General features: G+C 44.3%; 1 long non-coding RNA gene across 1 annotated transcript in view; it reads left to right on the top strand.

Annotated features, from left to right (window-relative positions):
- Window positions 1-21,471, top strand: part of LOC139751118 (uncharacterized) — a 69,272-nt gene extending 47,801 nt beyond the window's left edge. The window contains exons 2-3 of the long non-coding RNA XR_011713287.1: window positions 18,400-18,500; window positions 21,324-21,471. This is a non-coding gene — a long non-coding RNA (uncharacterized lncRNA). The remainder of the gene's footprint in view (window positions 1-18,399; window positions 18,501-21,323) is intronic.
- Window positions 21,472-21,733: the final 262 nt, after the last annotated feature.

The raw sequence follows: 21,733 nt of genomic DNA on the forward strand, positions 1-21,733 counted from the left end.
TCTACCGGGGGCCCTTGTGTCCCCGACATGTCTACCGTGGGCCCTTGTGTCCCCCGACATGTCTACACAGAGAGCTCGTGAGCTCCTGTTCACGTCTGCAGATTTGTGCAGACGTCTCCGACCAATTTACTGTGCCGCCCATGCTCACCCTGTGAGCGGTAACGCAAAAGGATTACAGGGGTTCACAAAGGGTCTTAGTCAGAACCCCAGTGGCTTGATAGCCATTACATAAATTGTTACAAATATTGGTTCAGTACAGTAAGCTTCTTTACATACATTACTTATTTCACTTTGGCTTTCAAATGGTAAGTTGGGGCGACTAGAAGCAGAAAGTAGATACATTCTTGGAATTTCAGGCATGTTGTTATTAACAATAAGGTGTTGTGACATTTCTTACAGGGTTTGTTACAACCTGCCCCTAAAGGCTCTCTTTTTTCATATTTAAGACATAGTGTTCTAATTTGTGTCTCAATCTTTGATCACAAACTTCACAATTCACATGATTAACATCTGCAGATAGACCAAAGCACGATTAGTCCCTATAACCTAGCCTTAGTTTAGGAGTTACAACACGATGTAATCTGCTAATCTTCATACTTTCTCCATGTACGTGTTTAACGTCATACATTTCACTGGGGTGGAAAATGCCTCTACATGTTGTTATTATAACACTGGGTGATTTAGTAGCGGGTTTACATTCCTGCAGATGTAGTACATCACCGTCCTTGGTAACGACCTTGTCGTGGAGGTCTGAATATGGTTTTCTCGTAGAGGGCAACGTCCCGAGCTGTGTGTAGTGTTCTGATGTCACTTGTCACGTCTACAGGGGGGGTCGTATGTCGCCATCATGCGTACAGTGGGTCTTTGTGTGTGAGTGTGTGTCCCCTTCGTGTCTACAGAGGGATCTTATGTCCTCATCTTGTGTGCAGAGGGACGTGTGTCCCAGCATGTGTCCAGAAGGCCCGTGAGCTGTGGTCACGTCCCATGATCGTGTCCACACCTCACCACAAGCAAAAACTTCATCTTAAGTTGATGTGTAACTTTAGGTGATCGTCAGATTATTGCAAAGTTTATGACGTGTTTATTTAAGGCTTGGGTTCAGTCACCAAGATGTGTGAAGGGTTGAGCTTCCCTGCACAGTACAGAGAGATGTTGGAAAACATTCCGGCTGTGATCCTCACTAAGGGTAAAGAGACCTTTTCATAATACCGACCTTTTTTTCCTTGGGAAATTATCCTATTACGAGTAATAATTGTTCTTTTTTTTTCTATACGAGACACTGGCTGGAGTTTATGGATGTGGCCCTTGCATGGCTATCGGACAGTTCATAATATACACAAATAAACTTTGAACTTGTGATAGAATTTCTCATGAAAGGCTGACGGTTTGATTACGGTATATCGTCTGAGCAAAGAGTGTGTGAGGATAACAGAAAAGAAGGTATCACAACGGGCAGTCCTCGTGTGGCTGTTCTCCGTCACAGAAACTATGGGAGGACACAACCAGTCGTATGCCGGGGGTTCAGGTCTTAGGGACCTGGACACAGGCAGACAGCTCACAAGAGCAGTGGACAATGTGATACCTGTAGAGCAGAGAGATGAAGGCAACATCACGATAGATAGAAAGGGATGATTGAAGAGGCGGTAAGACGAGAGCTGTTATGATGTATGGTTTTTGATTCCGCTCTGACACAGAGACGGAAGTGTACAAAGGACTCCATACTGGGGCAAATGCGACCTCTGTACACATGAAACAGCCTTCTCAAATTATAAACATTCTTGGCATCACACACAACATTTCCAGCTTTTGTGAAGCGGATCCAATAATGTTCATCAGTATGTGAAGTTTCCATAACAGAATGGAGGATTTGGATATCTCTAACATGTTTATATTCTTGGAGGGCTGAACTGTAAACTTTCGAGTTATGGTTGTATGATATGAAGATTTAGAGAAATATTTGACGTTGCATTTTTGCACTGCAGAATTTAACTAGGATACTGCTTCCCCATCCGGAGATGATGAACAGGTCCAGACTAAGAAAATGGTTGTTTGGTGCAAGAGGAAGTGGGTCGAGAGGAGAGGGATAGTGAGAAAGATGCAGATGTCGTTTCAAGATCGATTAGGATTAGAAGCGAAAATAAAGAGTATGGTTAGTCAGGACTTACACTATATGTATGGATCATGGTGAGGTGCCTGAGGATAGGCGGAATGTGTGTATAGTGCCATTGTATAAAGGCAAGTCGGACAAAGATGAGTGTTAGAACTATAGAAATATAAGTTTGTTGAGTGTCTGTGGCAGGGATGTTTATGTCACCATGGCTATTTTTGTTTATGGATGAGGTGGTGAGGGAGGTAAAGGCAAATTTTGGAAAAAGGGACGAGTATACAGTTTATAAGGGTTGTGTGTGTGTGTGTGTGTGTGTGTGTGTGTGTGTGTGTGTGTGTGTGTGTGTTTGGGGGGGGGGGGGCTGCTAAGTGAGTCAGTTATTGTTTGCTGACGACATTTGAGATATTTCCATATTCGATAGATTTAGAAAATGTGAATTTTAGAAACAGTTCGTGTTAGTTACGTGTTGTGAGTGAGGTGGGGAGAGTGTGTGTGTTTGTGGACTGAATACCAGCGAGTTACTTAAGATGATGTTTCTTTAATCACATATCTCTCAAAATTTCTTTTGAAAAATTGATGCATCAAAAATATCAGCAAGACTTCTGCCAGCGTTTAATGCCATCACACCACTTGGGCACAGAGATTATGTGAATGTGGTGAAGACCATTAAACTGGGAGTCACTTGAAGCAACACTTCGCCGGCCTGTTCAAGATGAGTGAACAAAACTTTGAAAATTCTTTTCTCATTTCTCTCGTCTTCCGTACTGTACTGTCGCACAGTCTCTCAAACTTTTATATTATCTACATTGACAGCTGCTTTACTTAGTTCCATTCATCTGCTGCTCTGTTACTGGAGAAGTATTTCGCACGGTTTTTTTTTTAGCTTGTCTCATTGTTCTTGTTATATCCTCTCGTTAATCTTTGCCATCTTCAGTAAGTGTTCACTATCAACATCGATGACGTATTCAGAAACTTACTGGTTGTGATGACCTGCATCTTCTGTGTGACAGTGTAGCAACCATCGCAGTCACACACTTCTCGTAACTCAGGTAACATTTCCGTTGTCCTCAGTTGAACCTTGGACAGCAGGTCTATATATTTTTTTCGATATTGGTTGGCCAAACTTAAGTTCCTTGCTGTAATTCAGGTCGACAGTAGAATAGCTGCAAAATACTTGATTGAACATTTCCTTACCTGTGTACTTAAAATACAATTTTCCCTGTTAACCAACAGATGATTTCCTGCTCTAACAATGTTCCTTAGGGTGGCGTTCTCGCGATACAGGTGGTACTACGTCATTCCACAAGTCCTTTTTGACACAAGGATTCTTGTGATTTGCGAATTGTAATACAGTAGTCATACTTAGTACGTCTTTCACCACGTCTCGTCTTCACTCTGCGTTTGGTCACGTCGAACTTTTACATCCACGTAGCTCTCCACTCCTAAAGCTAAGGTCTCTGCTGGTTATCACAGCTTTGGATACAGTATTTTTCTCATAACTTTAGGATAATGTACAAGCTTACTCAGGTATGAGTCAGGTTCCCCTCTGGCATGCTATACCTACGAATATCCTGAGTAAAAATGGTCCCAAGACGGGACGTCGCTGTAGCTTCCAACCCAGTTTGAAAAGGCACATCTGAGGGTCGTCCTTTGTTCCACTTCACTCATATTATTTTTGATCTATCGAAGGATTTCCGTCATACGTCTGCCTGAAAATCCAATTTTCTTATCAACCTTTAGTGTGGGACGGTGGCGAATGTCCTCTGGCTGTCCAAGGACACACCGAGCACTGATCCATCTCTCTCTCTTGTCTTGGCCACTGTTCACATTGTCCTGGGAATCTATAACGTTTGTGAATTATGATGGTTCACCATTAAATCCATGATGCCTCTCACTGAGGTTCTTCCTTCTTTGCAGTGAATCTCTTTCCTCTCTGATTATCTCCTCGCTTTTTACAAACCAGGAACGTTAGAGTTCGTGGCCTGTAAGGTGAATGCATTCATCCGGTCTCCCATCTTAGAACTAGGTATGACATTTGCTGTATCCTACTCTCTCTTGACACTGATAATTCCTCCTTCGATCATCTTCACATCTCTCAGTGGCTTATCAAGTGGTTGTGTATTGGTGGAGAGAGAACACGAAACCCGCGCGCCTTATACAAAACCAAAATCTTCATTGTTCTATTGATGTGAAGTTTAACAATATAAATGATTTCATAAGCTGTTCCCCATTCTTTATCTTTTGTCTTGAGGTTTAGCGACTTCTATTTGTGCATGAATCAAAGAATTTTGGATTCATCTTCTCACAGATATTGCCTTCATCGTCAACAGATATTCCATCTGAATCCTTCAGTGAGAATTTGTGTCCATAACTAATAATGTTCTCCTGAAACTTCCACAAGAGTTTCCGATTATCAGTTGTCTCCTTCACAAAGTTTCCATAGGAATTCCTTCATCCTCGTTTAATTATTTTACTGATTCATTCATCTTTTATCATTTTCAAGTTTTGCGTCTCTCGTCTGTCTATTTGTGCTGCCTGTCTCTTGTGACGTCTGTTTGTGCTGCCTGTCTCTTGTGACATCTACTTGTGCTGCCTGTCTCTCGTCACTCTATGTGGTACCGGTCTCTCATGACGTCTATATGTGCTGCCTGTCTCTCGTGACGTCTATATGTGCTGCCTGTCTCTTGTGACGCCTGTATGTGCTACCTATCTCTTTTGACGTCTATATATGAGACCTGTTTCTTGTGACGCCTTTATGTGGCACCTCTCTCTTGTGATCAGGTATTCGTTTTGAAGAATGTGCGAGAAATACTTGCGGAAAAACAAGGATTTATGACTGACATTTATGAATCCGGAGAAAGCTTATCATAGGGTTGACAGATGTCTGCAGAATGTGTAATGAGGTAGGAAAGTTTCTGGAAGTAGAGAGAAGTTTTTATCAAGCATGTAAGGTGTGTATGGGAGAAGGAAGAGAGGAAAGTGAGTGGTTTCAGGTGAAGATGGGTTTGCGGCAGGGGTATGTGATGTCACCATGGTTGTTAATTCATTTTGGATGGGATGGTGAGGGAAGTAAATGCAAGGGTCCTGGGGAGAGGGGCGAGTATGCAGACTGTAGGGGGATGAGGGGCCCTGGGAAGTGATTCAGCTCTTGTTTGCTGATGATCCAGCACTGGTGGCAGATTCGAATGAGAAACTGCATAAGGTGGTGTGGGGAATGTGTGAAAGGAGGAAGTTGAGGGTAAGTGTGAATAAAAGTAAGATTATTAGATTTAGCAAGGCAGAAAAACAGGTTGGCAAGGGTTTGAGTTTGAATGGAGAAAATTTTAAAGATGTGAAGTGTTCTAGATAGCTGATTGTACGGCAGCAAATGGAACCACGGAAATGGACGTGAGTCATAGGAAGGGTAAGGGGACGAAGGTTCTGGGAGCATTAGGGATGTGTGGAAAAAGAGGTTGTTATCCGGTAGTGCGGAAATGGCAGTGTTTGAAGATGTAGTAGTCCCAGCGATGTTGTATGGATGTGAGGCATGGGATATATACAGATAAGGATGTACGGTGGAGAATAGCTGTTTGGGTAATGTTTGAGGACACTATGTGGTTTGAGGTGGTTTGATCGAGTAAGTAATTAAAGGGTAAGTATGGTAATAAGAAGAGTGTAGTTGAAAGAGCTAAAAAAAAAGTGTGCTAATATGGTTTAGACATATCGATAGAACGAGTGAAGTTGACAAAGAAGATATATATGTATCAGAAGTGGAAGAGACAAGGAGAAGAGGGAGACTGAATTGGAGACGGAAGATTGGAGTGAAAAAGATTTTGAGTGACCGGGCCTGAAGATACAAACGGATTAGAGGCGTGCCGGGGGTAGGGTGAATTGAAACGATGTGGTATACAGGGGATGACGTGCTGTCATTGGACTGAACCAGGACGTGTTAATCGGCCGGGGAGAAACGATGGAAAGGTTTGTGGGGCGATGGTGTTGGTGCATTGCCCATGACACCTTGAGAATGGGATGTGAGCGAATGCGGCCTGTCTTCATCTATTCCTGGCACTACCTCGCAAAACGCGGGAAGCGTATTGAAGTCAGGCGCGAGTGGGGCATTTATAAAGTTGCACGTGACACCTCAGGTACCGTAAAAAAGAAAAAAATAATCTTAAGGTTTCTGAGGAAGTTGTGAAGAGGCAGGGCAACCTGGAATGTTTATCTTTTTTTGTCACACGTACGTCATCCGTGGATCGAGGTCCTAACGGAAGATGGTACATCAGTGATGGTGCATGTCGACCCGGTAACATGGACCAGGCCGCTACCCGTGGGCGGAGGGTGATGGTGAGGGGTTCTCCCAGGGAGGTGTCGTACCCTGCGACAGGTAAAACCGGCACGCTGACGGCCGGGTTTCAGACCGGGACAGAGACGACCGTGGACGACGAATTCGGTGTCATCGACAGAAACTTGAGGCGATACCCTCTTATAGTATGGATATATTTTTTCAATTTGTCACCGCTTTTGCTATTATTTGTATTATCTGTTTACTTGTTGTGATGACTGATTGATCTGGTCGACAATGTCATATATTAGGACAGTGTTATGACCGACAACGTTGATCATATACACCCGCTTGCCAGTTTGAAACGCCAGCGAGTCGATTTCAGGCACCGTGGCTGCTCTTGAAAAAAATGGCATCATTTTTTTACTTGAGATTCTCTTCGATTTTTTTTTTTTTTTTGTATTTTAGTCAATTTCATGGTGACTCCTGGGAGAGAGGAGGAGCCACCTCCATGGTGTGCGTGCCAGAGGCAGTTTACTCGGTGATTTACCTTAATGGAAACAGGTTAATCAGTGTCGTAGCCAGGAAGTACCAGTGAGTGATTTTCCCGCCGAAATTGTCATTTTCCATATCCACTTTTCATCACTGTAATAACCCCATCGTTTTTTTTATACAGCGCGTGTGGCTCCATCTTGGATTGCTAGCAGCGACACCCTCGGTGCTGGGGGAAGTGTTATTTACCGTGTGACCCATTCACGCGGGTCGTCCGGGGTCGAGTCAGCATAGATTCGAAGCTTTGGCCGCGGCAGTAGTCCCTAGAATATATATATATATATATATATATATATATATATATATATATATATATATATATATATATATATATATATATATATCGTAAATAACATGACTTCAGTTATCGGTGCCGTTTTAGTAGACATAAAAGAAATGAGACTACAGCTCATGGTGATTGAAAAGTAACGATACATTAAACTATTAACAAAGTGGCTAGAGAAGGGGTTGTGTGATACACAGGTAGTTAACACAAATACAAAGTTGGACGTTGGTATACAGGTTACTGATGATCATTGATGATTAAAAGGGTTGGGAATTTCGTGGTTATGTTTGTACAAGTTCTGCATGAGCTCGCATAGCTTCGCTGCGTTGTCAAATTGTGTCTCGGGAACGAATGATCTCAGACAGTGGGAGGTTCTCGAACTGTCGGATGAGGTGCAGGAACTGGATGAAGAGAATCCGGAGGCTAATCTTTTAAAACACCTCTTGATAGGAGGTGTAAGAAGGAATGAAGATGATCTTCCAAGAACTTTCCTGAGACTGAACACTTCCCAGCCTCCCATTACTATCAATACCTGTGTTATGTCAGAGGTACAATTATTACAACCATCATATCTCTGCCATGTCTCTTACCCTCTCTCTTCCCTACTAATCACCTCTCTTTCCCTTCCTCGTTTACATCCCCGCCAGACCACTAGAGCAATGCTGTTAACCTGGCCAGTAACATTAACAGCGAACATTAACATTAACGAACACATGAACACGAAGCCTTGCCATAAGTGTTGCAGCGTTCCCTCACCTGGTGGCTATACTGCTCTGAGAATTAAGGCTGTTTATCATAGGATGTGAAAATCAATAACATTTTAGCATAATGAGGGATGGAAGAGGAAGATGAATGCCTGTCGTTATCAGGAGCCATGATAGATGCCTCTTCTTATCGTGGATCATAACGAATGTTCGTCTTCATAATGCGCCAGTTTGACGGCGCCTTACCTCTGCCCAAGTCATCGTACGGCATATCAGGTCTCGTGTTGTACAGCACATCAGGCATGACGGCGCTATACCTCCACCCACTGTGTTGTACAGCACATTGGGTATGACAGCGCCATACTACCGACCAACGTGTTGTTCCCACTTAAAGTCTGACGGAGGGCGTCGTACCTCCACCCCACGCACGGATCGTGCAGTTCATTAGGTCTGACTGTACTGTACGTCTGTCCATCATGTCATACGGCAGGTTGGTGTCTGATCTGTGTTTGGCGTAAATAAGATTTTGCCTCTAGCAATTATTTTTCTGCATTTTACTGAGTAAAGAAAAAAAAGTTCTTTATGCATTACAATGTGATGTGATATCCAGAAGTTCAGCTCCATCAGTTACGTCTTACATCCGCGAACCAGCGAACATCAAAGATACCATGACTTCTGATATTAGTTGACAGAGTGGATACTTATGTTGATACTATAGTTACCCTATCTGCGGCCTCCATAACTGTAGATGTTGAAACCGTTACTTCATTTATTGACTCATACTGCATGTGTGTTTAAACTGAAGGTGTTACCTTAGTTACTATAACTGCTGTCTTCGTCAGTATAGATGCTAAGGGTAGTACCTTAATTACATTAACTGCTGCCAGCGTTGGTGTAAACGCTGAGGGTGGAACCTTAGTTAACTGCTGCCTCCGTCAGTGTAGGTACTAAGTAAATACCTTAACTGCTGCCTGCGTCATTGTAGATGGTGAGGGTGGTACCGTGGTTACCTTAACTGCTGCCTCCGTCAGTGTAGATACTAAGTAGATACCTTAACTGCTGCCTGCGTCATTGTAGATGGTGAGGGTGGTACCGTGGTTACCTTAACTGCTACCTCCGTCAGTGTAGTTGCTGAGGCTGCCACTGCAGTTACTGTTAATGCTGCTTCCGGCAGTGTAGATCCTGAGGGTGGTACCATGACTACCCTAACTGCTGCCTCTGTTAGTGTAAGTACTAAGTGTAATACCGTGGTAACCTTAACTTTTGCATGTGTTACTGTAAATACTGAGGTTAGTGTCGTAGTTAAGTGTCACCTCCGTCAGTTTAGATACTAAGGTTAGTACTGTAGGTGGGTTAACTAGTGCTGCTTCCAACAGTGTAGTTACTGAGGCTGGTACCTTAGTTACCTTAAGACAATTGAGGTGAGGTTGATCCTACTCTGGTGACCCTTCATATTTTGCTCTGGGACTGACCAGGTCAACTATCCCTTTAGCGACTGCCGGGGCGGGGCAGATAGATGGAGCAGGGCGAGGCTGGGTCAGGGGTCGGAGCTGGAGATAGGGTGGAGGTGAAGCCAGGCCCGGGCTGGGGTCTGAGCCAAAGGTGGGGTGGGGTGTGGCTGGGGAGGAGCCAGAGTGAGGCTGGGGGCGGGGTGAGGTGGAGGTAAAGCGATGCCAGGTGTCGGAAGGGGTCGAATGAGGCAGAAGTAAGATCGGGGTTGGGGTGAAGGTGTCGCTTGGGAAAGGTTGAGGCTTGATCTCTGGGGTCGGAGCCGAGGGTGAGACATGGTTAGGCGGAGGTGGAGCCAAGACGTGGCCGGGTCCGGTGGTGGGTCCGGGGCTGGAGACCAGTGTTCCCTCCCACACTCCTACAGTCTGGACACACGACAGCTGACCTCATTATACTGTTTCGGTTCAATGACCACATTGTTCCCCTGGGAGAGGAGGCCAGGTGCGTGGCTGGGGAGAGAGAGAGAGAGAGAGAGAGAGAGAGAGAGAGAGAGAGAGAGAGAGAGAGAGAGAGAGGACATCATAACCATGATCTATAGACATCATCAGACCCGCAGTTCCTATCATCTTCACTATCACCCGCCACCATTGTTATCATCCACCATAACCCATCATATCCATTATCGTCACCATCTTCACTATCTCCAAACACCATTTCCTTCATCATCTCTTGGATCTTCACCATCACAGTATCATCATAGTTACCTCTTCCACTCAGGCGCCCCTTACCACTGCTTTTCTCACCAGCTACAATCATTATTGCCTTTCGTCACCATTCTCACCTTCACTGTCACCCCATCAGCTTCTGTCATCAAGGCAAATCTTCATGACCACCATCACCATGGCTGTCGTCACCATCGTCATCATCTCCCGTACCACTTGTCACTCACAGCGTCACACCATCATCACCGCTACATCACCTCACAGTCGTCTCCCCCTCACCATCACACTATCATCACAGACACTCTCACCATCACCGTCCCCCTCAGTTCACCAGGTCACTTACCGGCCCAGCTAGCAGGACAGCCTCATCTGCAACAAACTTGGACCGTAAAAGAAATTAGAGAAATTAAATCCAAGAAGGACTTGGGAGTTGGGGTAGCCATGAATCATTGACCTCACAGTTTACACTACGACCTCGGGGTTTACCCTGCGACCTCACGTTCCATACTGCGACCTCAGGGTCCATACTGCGACCTCGAGCTTCAAACTACGACCTCAAGGTCCATACTACGACCTTAGGGTTCACACTGCAACCTCGGAGTTCACATATGACCTTAGCGTTCACACTTCAGGGTTCACATTGCTACCTTAAGAGATTACGCTGCCACCTCAAGGTTTTTATCCTGCGACCTTAGGGTTTACATTGCGACCGTAGGGTTTACGCTACGACCTAAAGGCTCACAGTACGGACTCAGGGTTCACACTGCGATTCAAGGTTCACTCTAAGATGTCAGGGTTTACACTACATCAAGGCTCACACTGCAACCACAGGCTTCACAGTACACGGACAGACGAGCTGTAGACGACATGGACGGACGGGCTTGTAGACGACACGGACAATGGAAACAAGGACATATGGGCTGTAGACGACACGGACAGATGGGTTGTAGACGACAAGGGGACAACCGAGCCAAGGACAACACTAGCCTGGCGGAACACGGACGCATCTCCTCAAACATCACCAACAGTGAGGGACGACAGATAACACTGTTGGCAACAGTATAGTGTTCACAGTATACCATAATATTGGAGGCTAATCAGCTATCATTCCCTCCTAGTGTAGTGCTTGAGGCTTCTGGGGGCCCCACACACCCCAGGTAAGGGCAGTACTGTGGGCCCCACACACCCCAGGTAAGGGCAGTACTGTGGGCCCCACACACCCCAGGTAAGGGCAGTACTGCGGGCCCCACACACCCCAGGTAAGGGCAGTACTGCGAGCCCCACACGCCCCAGGTAGGGGCAGTACTGCGGGCCCCACACGCCCCAGGTAAGGGCAAGTACTGCGGGCCCCACACGCCCCAGGTAAGGGCAGTACTGCGGGCCCCACACGCCCCAGGTAGGGGCAGTACTGCGGGCCCCACACGCCCCAGGTAAGGGCAGTACTGCGGGCTCTTCATACACCTTAGGTAAGAGCAGTAGTAAGGGCTGCACACACCCCAGGTCAGGGCAGTAGCGCGGCCCTTCCCCCACACCAGAGGCCACCACAGTACCCTCTCAATATGAGTTTATTTCTTATTCTGTTTCAAGTTGGCCGCCAGCACCAGGCAAGACTGGGGGAATTTTCTCTTGAGAATATTTCTTCTTTTTCATAAAAGTTTTCATAATAACTCTTATGGGAAAAGCGAAACTCACCATTGCCGTGGAAAATACTGGAGCTCGGCTCTTATTATAACACATTTTCTTCCCACGTGCCTAGCCTCCCTCCCGGTATTTACAAACATAAAATGCCGCTTGAATATGGTGAGCCTGACGTATTCTGACGCTCATGCTGGCCCGAGTTTTAATTTGTGTAATATGTAAATCCCCAGCGGCATGACTGGGAAGTGAGCGACCTGGTTGCGTTCCACGTTCAGTGGTTGGTTGGTGACCGTGTGACTAGTTCACGAACTGGGAGGCGGGCGTGGGGTTCCTATAGTGATGGAGGCGACTCCTGTCCCACTGTGCCATTGTGTCATATAATGTCATCCCACGAGAAATACTACATTGTAAAGTTCTTGTTAGATTATTAACATGGCGGCCTTGTGGTAGGTACCATTGCACCATCATGGTGGTGGTTGGGTCGTCGTCATGGTATATCTGCCATGGCACGAGTGAATCTAAATGGATCCAAATAACAGCCAAACCACATGACAATGTTTGGTGTACGTAATTTGTATAGAATTAAGAAGCAGCAGCATTTCCTGCCTTCCTGGCATCTGCGATTCTAATTATAATCTTCACCTTCAACAGTTAGCAAAAAGAAGCGCGCCTCAACATGTACAGAAACTCCAGACTGACCATAACATGGCCCAGTGTATCATCTATACTGACGGTTCTCGCTGCTCTGCCACTGGAAGGGCTGGCAGTGCTGCCATTGTGATCCAACCCGATGGTAATAGATTAGAATAAACAACTGGTCATCTACTCTATAAATTGAATTGTCCGTCATAATTATCGCTCTTGAGCTGGTAGAAATCACAGTTTAATTATCTCTGATTCTTTATCTTCACTACGTACTTGCCCTTAACACCCTGAGATCAGAATGTAACATGCTGGTCTCTGAAGCCAGACACAAATACTCAGACATTATTGCTCAAGGGATTCAAATCAAATTGTTATAGATTCCTTCTCATATAGGCCTCCGTGAGCATGACAAAGCTGATGCTTTAGCCAAACCTGTACTTAGTGAAGGTGATGTTGAAAAGAACATTGGCTTGTCAGTTAGAAGCCTCGAGACTGTAAATAGAAAGAAACTTATAGACCTCTTTTGAAACACGAAGACGAGTACAGATAACCACAAGTAGAAGCATTTTCCATCACAATAAAATGTGTAAAGTAAAACATGTATATGGAAAAAGTAATAAGATCAGCAGATTACATGATGTTGTAACTGCTAGACTAAGGCTAGGCTATAGGGACTATTGGCGCTTTGGCCTAACTGGAGATGTTAACCGTGTGAATTGTAAAGTTTGTGGTCAAAAAATTGGTCGCATACTGGAACGCTATGTCTTAAAATGTGAAAAGGTAGAGCCTTTTAGGGATAGATCTTAACAGACCCTGCAAAAAATGTCAACACCGTATTGTTAATAACAAGATACCTGAAATTTTAAGTTTGTATCCACTTTTTTCATCTAGTCGGTAAAACTTGCCATATGAAACTATGTAATGTATGTAATGAAATACGAACTGTAATATCTCATGTAATTTACATATCAACCCACTGGGGTCTGTGACTTCTGTAATCCTTTTGCGCTACCGCTCACAGGATGATCATGGGCGGCAAAATAAATTTTGCCTGGGTTACCGGCACAAATCAGATCAAATCAAATCAGTCATGGTTTGGGTGCAGAGGGTACCATTATAGTGATGGTGTGCAGTGTATCGTCATGGTGATGGTGTGGAGGGTACCATCATGGTGATGGTGTGGAGGGTACCATCATGGTGATGGTGTGGAGGGTACCATCATGGTGATGGTGTGCAGTGTACCATCATGGTGATGGTGTGGAGGGTACCATTATAGTGATGGTGTGCAGTGTATCGTCATGGTGATGGTGTGCAGTGTACCATCATGGTGATGGTGTGCAGTGTACCATCGTGGTTATGGTGTGGAGGGTACCATCATGGTGATGGTGTGGAGGGTACTATCATGATGGTAGTGTAGTTAGTGATATTAACCATGAGTCACCATGGGCCAACTCTGGGTCGTACCCGTATGTGTTTGAATCCTGGAAATGGCAGTCAGCCCACACCCAACCCAGGTGTTTATTCCTCGTTCGGGGCTGGTCGATAAATGGGTACCTAGCTTGGGTTAGGCTATGTGTGTGCATGCACACATACATGGGAGTTAAGAGATGGGGCAACACGACTGTAAAACTCTCTCCCTGCAAGACACAAGTAGGTCTTAATTGAAATAAGCGAGAATTATGAAACAGAAAAAGAATAGACAAGGGAAAGTATTTGCGAATTTTGGAGGAGGTGAAATAACCTGTCTTTTAAGATGTTCTAGGTCATAGTTATTAGGAAAGATATTAGAATGTAGAGAGATCCAAAGCTTCGACGTGTAGGGAAAGAAGTGGTTATCAAAACGGCCCACCCTTGAGTTGCCGATGGCCACACAGTAATCATGTGACGCAGCAGCCTGCCGAGTATTGCTTGGTCTAGCTAGTGGTGTTGGGGGCACACAAGCAGCCAGCTCTCGGGAGCAAAAACCAAAGTAATACCTATAGAAGAGGGAAAGGGAACCATCATTGCGGCGTAGGGCAAGAGGGTCAAGTTTGGAAGTTAGCCTGGGACAGATTATAAGTAGGACCGCTTTCGACTCAACTCTGTTAAGTAAGGACAAAAAGGAAGGTTGGGTAGCTTGTCTGTATCTGGACTACCAACAAGCATTTGACACTGTACCACATGGCAGGAATTAGTGGGAAACTCCTTCAATGGACAGGAACTCCAAAGTTGATCTCATACTAGGTTGATGAGCTTCACCCCTAGCGAATGTGATGAGGATGGGACAGTAAAAGACATCAAAATGCTTATCATCTACTGGAAATAAACTTGAGGAATTCTGTGTGTGAGAAGGACTTGGGAATCGACATCGTCACAAACCTGTAACCAGGGTCCTCTATTAGAAGGAGAGTTAAGGAGAACTCGTATATGATGCCAAATATTAGAACAGCAGTTAATGAATTATCTTGGAAGCTGATCACATCTTACATTGGCCAAAAGAAGACTGTGTTTCTCAAGCTTAAGTCACCGCACCTGAAGAAGCATAAAGAGCTAATGGAGAAGCTCCAGAGGAGGACGACAAAGATGGTACCAGAATTAAGAGTGCTGAGTTACAGTGAAAGGCTAGGGGCTATGAATTTACTCACCTTGGAAGAGAGAAAAGTAAGGAGTGAGCTGATCACAACCTTTAGGATTTTAAAACGGATCGATTACGTGGACAGTGAATAGTTCTTTGATCGAAGTAGGGATAGAACAACTAGAAGAGATGACATGATATTAAGCAAGGAGCTTGTTCAGAAATGTGTATAGAAGAATTTTTATAGCATAAGAGTGATGGTTGAATGGAAGAAAATGATGGAGGACATGGTATATAAGCGGACGGCATACAAAGATTTAAGAAATTGTATAGTAGAGATATAACCATACCCAGCACACATTATTTACCATGTATCACTACAACTGCCACATATTGTGTACCATGTATCACCACATCCACCACGCATTATGTGCTCTGTATCAGCACATCCACCACACATTATGTACCATGTATCACCACTCCACCACACATTATGTACCATGTATCACCTCATCCACCACACATTATGTATCATATATCACCACAAACACCACACATTATGTATCATGTACCACCTTACATTATGTACCATGTATCACCACGAACACCACAGCAGAGAATGAATATTTCACCCCCTGAGTAAATTCTTTTAATTCAAAAGTTCCCATGATCATATACTTCCATCGTACACCAGTGTTGGTGTACTAGCATTATGTACCAGTGTTGATGTACTCGCTGTATGTACCAGTGTTGATGTACTAGCATTATGTACCAGTGTTGATGTACTCGCTGTATGTACCAGTGTTGATGTACTCGCTGTATGTACCAGTGTTGATGTACTCGCTGTATGTACCAGTGTTGGTGTACTAGCATTATGTACCAGTGTTGATGTACTCGCTGTATGTACCAGTGTTGATGTACTCGCTGTATGTACCAGTGTTGATGTACTCGCTGTATGTACCAGTGTTGATGTACTCTCTGTATGTACCAGTGTTGATGTACTCGCTGTATGTACCAGTGTTGATGTACTCGCTGTATGTACCAGTGTTGATGTACTCTCTGTATGTACCAGTGTTGATGTACTCGCTGTATGTACCAGTGTTGATGTACTCGCTGTATGTACCAGTGTTGATGTACTCGCTGTATGTACCAGTGTTGATGTACTCGCTGTATGTACCAGTGTTGATGTACTCGCTGTATGTACCAGTGTTGATGTACTCTCTGTATGTACCAGTGTTGATGTACTCGCTGTATGTACCAGTGTTGATGTACTCGCTGTATGTACCAGTGTTGGTGTACTAGCATTATGTACCAGTGTTGATGTACTCGCTGTATGTACCAGTGTTGATGTACTCCTTGTATGTACCAGTGTTGATGTACTCGCTGTATGTACCAGTGTTGACGTACTCGCTGTATGTACCAGTGTTGATGTACTCCTTGTATGTACCAGTGTTGATGTACTCGCTGTATGTACCAGTGTTGACGTACTCGCTGTATGTACCAGTGTTGGTGTACTAGCATTATGTACCAGTGTTGATGTACTCGCTGTATGTACCAGTGTTGATGTACTCGCTGTATGTAGCAGTGTTGATGTACTCGCTGTATGTACCAGTGTTGATGTACTCCTTGTATGTACCAGTGTTGATGTACTCCTTGTATGTACCAGTGTTGATGTACTCCTTGTATGTACCAGTGTTGATGTACTATATATACCAGCGTTGATGTACCAGACTTATATATACACCAGCGTTGATGCACCAACTTTATGTGTCACTGCTGAATATTTGCAATTAGGATCTGTCATTAAAACAATTTCACGTTATTATTTTCGTAATTTGTGGGGGGATATATGTCGAGTGATGAGCGTCCGGGAGACGATGGTGTTGGAGGTAGTGGTGGAGTTAGTGGCGGAGAGGTAGTGGTGGTAGTGGTGGTAGTGGTGGTGGTAGTGGTGTCCTGTGTGTGGTGTGGTCAATGCACATGTCCCTCACCGCTCGTCACACACACACAAAAAACACGAATCGTTGGAGCGGTGGCCATGATAACATTTCCCGTGACAATAATTATGAAACGAAAAACTCGGTGAATCTGAGTCGAGAATTTCACATGGCCATCACCAGCGGCGGAGAGGGGGATATATAATGGTATGGGCCGCACGACGGGATGGTTGAGTTTAACGTTGGTATCCAGTTGATTATGGACCATACTGTATTATGGGTAACTGCTCTACGGTATATTAGGGCTCTCTCTCTCTCTCTCTCTCTCTCTCTCTCTCTCTCTCTCTCTCTCTCTCTCTCTCTCTCTCTCTCTCTCTCTCTCTCTCTCTCTCATGATCCTTACAGAGACTGGCGCATCCCCTGGGCTGCCGGAGTGTGAAGGAAGTGTTTCCTACGTATGAAAGAAGTGTTGCCTGCGTATGAAGGAAGTGGTGCCTGTGTATGAAGGAAGTGTTGCCTGTGTATGAAGGAAGTAATGCCAGCGTATGAAGTGTTGCCTGTGTATGATGGAAGTGTCAGGGTTTTAAGTGTTGCCTGTGCATGAAGGAATTGTCGTCAGTGTATAAAGGAAAGTGTTGCCTGTGTATGAAGGAAATATTGCCAGTGTGTGAAGGAAGTCTTGCCTGTGAATGAAAGCAGTGTTGCCTGTGTGTAAAAGGAAGTGTAGACGAACATTTGACGAAAATCTCATATAAACCTTCGGTTATTCTGACGTAATGACGGTGTGTGTGTGTGTGTGTGTGTGTGTGTGTGTGTGTGTGTGTGTGTGTGTGTGGAGGTGGTCAGTCTGCACTCTCGCTGGGCCTCCCGGTGTCTGCGTCAGTAGATCTCGTCCATCTGCACCAGTGTTCCCCAGCCGGGGCGACCATGCTTGCAAGTGTCCGTCAAATCTAGCTCTACCCTTGACCATCTTAACGTCTAAACAAAAATGTATTTTTTCCCATATATATATATATCTATCTATCTATCTATCTATCTATCTATCTATCTATCTATCTCTCTCTCTCTCTCTATATATATATATATATATATATATTATCCCTGGGGATAGTGGAGAAAGAATACTTCCCAGGTATTCCCTGCGTGTCGTAGAAGGCGACTAAAAGGGGAGGGAGCGGGGGGGCTGGAAATCCTCCCCTCTTGTTTGTTTTTTTTAATTTTCCAAAAGAAGGAACAGAGAAGGGGACCATGTGAGGATATTCCCTCAAAGGCCCAGTCCTCTGTTCTTAACGCTGCCTCGCTAATGCGGGAAATGGCGAATAGTATAAATATATATATATATATATATATATATATATATATATATATATATATATATATATATATATATATATATATATATATATATATATATATATTTTGTGATAGTTCATTCTTGTATACTGGTATATACATAATGTGGTACCAACGTATCAGTATAGTGGTATACATAAAGCTGGAGGAATCTGATTATGTCTGCTTTACAGCGATTTGTTTGTTTACAGATGTGACACGTCCATTGCCACACTGATTCCCCAGCTGATGATGTGTTGACTTCCCCCGCGAGTGGTCACGTGGCGTTGTATCATACATCATTACTGACACTGTAAGTACAAACTGTAGCTTCCCTGATGTTCATAATAGATAAATGTGTCACTGTTTAGAAACCAGACTCCTTAGAGAGTATGTATGTATGTATGTATGTACCATACGTATGTGTATATGTATCATATATATTTGATTTTTTTTAAATGACTTTTGTTGATTTTTCTTTATATCGCATGAATTTATTGTGTAGTTTTGAACTGAAATGAAATTAAGGAGACATTTTTTTCTTGAAAATTGAAGTTAGACCTTCACTATGTAGATGATGTCCCTTTTAAACAATATGTGTGTCTGTCATCATCATAATGTTCTTACTGAAGGTGTGAGCTATGTTGATGTATTCAGGAGAGGTTGATCAATATGCATAGATCGTTCCGTCTCTGTCTGGTGCTCTATGCATGCCAACATTCTGCTTCATACATGTTCTTTCTTGGGTGACGCTGCTGCCGGCGAGAGGGAGGGCTCAGGCAGTAGAGTAATGGCTCCTTCCCACGACCCCTGCAAAGGCCAGCTACTCTGACTACACTTTATTGTGTGACTGTGTCACCAGCGGGAGGAGGGCTCAGGTGGTAGTGTATTGACCCCTCCCAATACCCCCAGTTAGCTCAAGGATCATCCCGTCCCTCTACCCTTGAAACAATCCATTAGGTAGTAGGTTGTTGACAGCAGCCTCCCAGGGTGGTACTACCGTCCTGAGTGAGGAGCGTTAATGTGGTGCCTGGAACCATCTTACACTCTCCATGTCAGGATTGCTGGTCTTACACTCTGTCTCATCAGAACGGAACTACCGGGCTAGTCCTGCCATCTTCTCCTTACAAGCGCCATACACCGACTCAAGCATCACTTTTTTTTCTTCACATAAGTTCTCTTGCCACCCCTTGTCTGAGCAAGCTTTTCTTTTTTTCTTTTAGATATGATAATAAAAGAGTCCAAAGAATCTATGGTCCCTGTCCGCACCATCATGATGTGCTAAGAATCTCCGAGCTCCCGCCTGACTCTCCTGCCAATGAGAGGGAAGGCTGAGACACTGGTGCTCACGGCCCTCTCTTTCAATTCAATATACCAACACTCATGGTCTCTTGTAACCTCTCTTTTGTTGTACAACATCTGTCTTGTACCTCTCTCAACATCTTACTTCTCTCTGAGACACAGTTGTCTAATGATGTCCTCACTAAACCCTTTTCCATATCCAACCATAAGGTCCACAAACGACTCGGGTTCAAAGACGGTGTTTGTGCTGTATTCCAACATCAACACACCAGTTACGCTCCTCGAGGACCTTGAGTCCCCAAACTTTGATGTTTTGTGGCACAAGGTTTGACACCCAAGTACCCCATTGTTCCTCTGTTTCGTCTATTGTTCTCTCCGAATTCTACAAATCGTATATCTTTCTTCGAGTATCTAAATCCCTACCATGAGACTGTAACATCTCATCTGCAAGCCTAGATCCTTTGCTTAAAGGATTTCACCGTTCACAATACAGAATGTTTGAACTCCTCCCATACGTAGGGTGGAGGGATTGAAACGCTCAAGTTGTCCATTCTCAATGATCTGGAGCAAATTTTCTCCCACTTTACCTATATTCTTGACCGTTGTGACAACTCTCCTAAATACTGGATCTGTTTTTCACCTGTGATCGATGCTGCTGTAACTACACAATATCGCCACCTGTTGCTTCATCTGATCACGCTCTCATAAATGGATCTATTCTAAGAGCATCACCTCTTCCAGCAGCCCCTTCTAAACATAAATACTTGCACCTGAACAAAGCTGACAGGACTAACTTACGTAAATTCTTTTCTACTCACTTTGGGTGAATAACTGTTTCTTATGTGGTGATGCTTCTGTCTCCGCCAAACGCACACCAGAGGTTGTTGCGGGAATGGAAGCATTTATCCTCTAATCCTCCAAGAAGACCTCTTCATCAATCCATAGTTCAACCGTTCCTGTTCTAAGGCCATTCAGACAAGGGATCAGGCATATCGGGCTTTGGAAAAACTCTACTTCCTCTGACTTTAACATTCTGCCGCGTTTTGACGGTTTTGTAGATGTCTTTCCCGTAGACGAAGCAACTCTCTTTGGTTCCCGTTTCTCCTCTAAATCTACTTTAGATGAATCTAACATTGCTTCACCCCCTGATGCTCCTCTTACTAATCCTAAGCCTCTTCCCGTAAACTCTTTTCGGACTGTCCGAAAAGCAATTTCTCTCAGTGGACACTAGAAAGACTTATGGTACTGGTGGCATCCATCCCTGTGTACTGAGTGTGCCTCTGAACTTGTACCTGTGTTTGCTGGTCTGTTCCATTTGTGTTTTGAAACCAGAACTTTTCCTTTTTAGAAGCATGCTTTGGTACATCCCAACCCTAAGAAGAGCGACCGTTCTAACCCCTCGAATTACCTCCTGGCTGACTTTGACATCTACCGTTTCCTGAGTCTTTGAATCCTTCCTCAACTCCCATATCCTTAGGCATCTTGAATCGCTGTCTTCCCTCTGATCGCCAGTATAACTTCCGTAAGGCGAGATCCACTGGTGATATTTTTTCTTATCTTACTAATGTCTGGTTATCATCCCTGAAAATTTTTTGGGAATCTTTGACATATCCAAAGCTTTGACAGGGTGTGGCATCGAGGTCCCATATCCAAGCTCTTTTCTTTTGGATTCCCTCCCTCACTTTGTTCCTTCATTTTTAGCTTCCTCTCCGGCCGATCTGTCTCTGTGGATGTTGATGATTCCACATCCTCCCTTTTCTCCATCAACAGCGTTGTCCCTCAGGGTTCTGTCCTACACTTTTTTTCATTAACGATTTTTTTCTCTCTTTCACAGAAAAACCAAATGCACTCATGCGCTGACGACTCAACAACCACATCCTCCAGTTCTGCTTCTTCTTCTCTTCCTCGATCTGCATCTCGTCTCGATACAACTTCCTCAAAGAAGTCAAGCTTGTACAAGATATCTCACTGGGGTAGACGGAATCCGGGTAAGTTTAATGCTTCCAAGACCGAGTTTCTAAACATCTCTCTGTCGCAAATTCCACACAACTTTCATCTCTCCCTTGATGGTTCTGTAATTCCGCTTATTGACTCAGTGAACATACTTGGTATTACTGCAGCATCCATCTTTCTTGGAAACCGCCCATTGAGGAGATAGCTAAATCTGCCTCTAAGAAACTGGAAGTTTTGTTTAGATGTCGAAATTTCTTTTCTTCCGAACAGTTGTTCCGTTTATACAAAGAA

The sequence above is a fragment of the Panulirus ornatus genome, chromosome 11 (assembly GCF_036320965.1).
Source record: "Panulirus ornatus isolate Po-2019 chromosome 11, ASM3632096v1, whole genome shotgun sequence".
In the NCBI taxonomy this organism is placed as follows: domain Eukaryota; kingdom Metazoa; phylum Arthropoda; class Malacostraca; order Decapoda; family Palinuridae; genus Panulirus; species Panulirus ornatus.